The 445-nt window shown below is 65.2% G+C and overlaps 1 protein-coding gene across 1 annotated transcript in view; it reads left to right on the top strand.

Moving 5' to 3' along the window:
- Positions 1-445, top strand: part of Mau2 (MAU2 sister chromatid cohesion factor) — a gene marked incomplete at its 5' end in the record, with an annotated part of 18,715 nt that overhangs the window by 227 nt on the left and 18,043 nt on the right. The gene's annotated exons all lie outside the window — the stretch shown is intronic.

Genomic DNA, 445 nt, shown 5'->3' with positions numbered 1-445 from the left:
TGTCCATCTTGAGACTCATCCAATCCCACAATGCTCCGGAGCCCGCTGTGTGAGTGGTGGGGGGGGGGGTTGGAGGGCTGTTATGGTGCGCGCTGCCTCATGGGAGATGTAGTCTTCGTCGGTCAGCCACGCCCAGCCGCCACTGTGTGCACACCGAGCGTCTCCCCTAGAAGAACACAAGCAAGTATCAGCCCTGCGGGGTTGGAGGGGGGGCGCGGCAAAGTCTCTCCGTCCCGGTGACCCCCGTATACGTCACCTTTTCCTCACGTATTTTCCGGGTGCCGCAGCCATCCCCAGAGCAAACTACATGTCCCAGGATGCCTTGCGCGCGGCGCGCGCGCGGGCGGCCAGCTGTCGCGAGATCCGCAGGGAGCCTCTCGCCCCGCCCCGCGCGCCGGCTTCCGTCTCCCTGTGGCGGCGGCTTGTTGTTGTGGAGGCCAAAATG

This window comes from Dipodomys ordii, unplaced genomic scaffold, assembly GCF_000151885.1.
Source record: "Dipodomys ordii isolate 6190 unplaced genomic scaffold, Dord_2.0 Scaffold108, whole genome shotgun sequence".
Lineage (NCBI taxonomy): Eukaryota > Metazoa > Chordata > Mammalia > Rodentia > Heteromyidae > Dipodomys > Dipodomys ordii.
The sequence above is the reverse complement of the archived record's forward strand: the minus strand, read 5'-3'. Positions and strand labels throughout refer to the sequence as shown.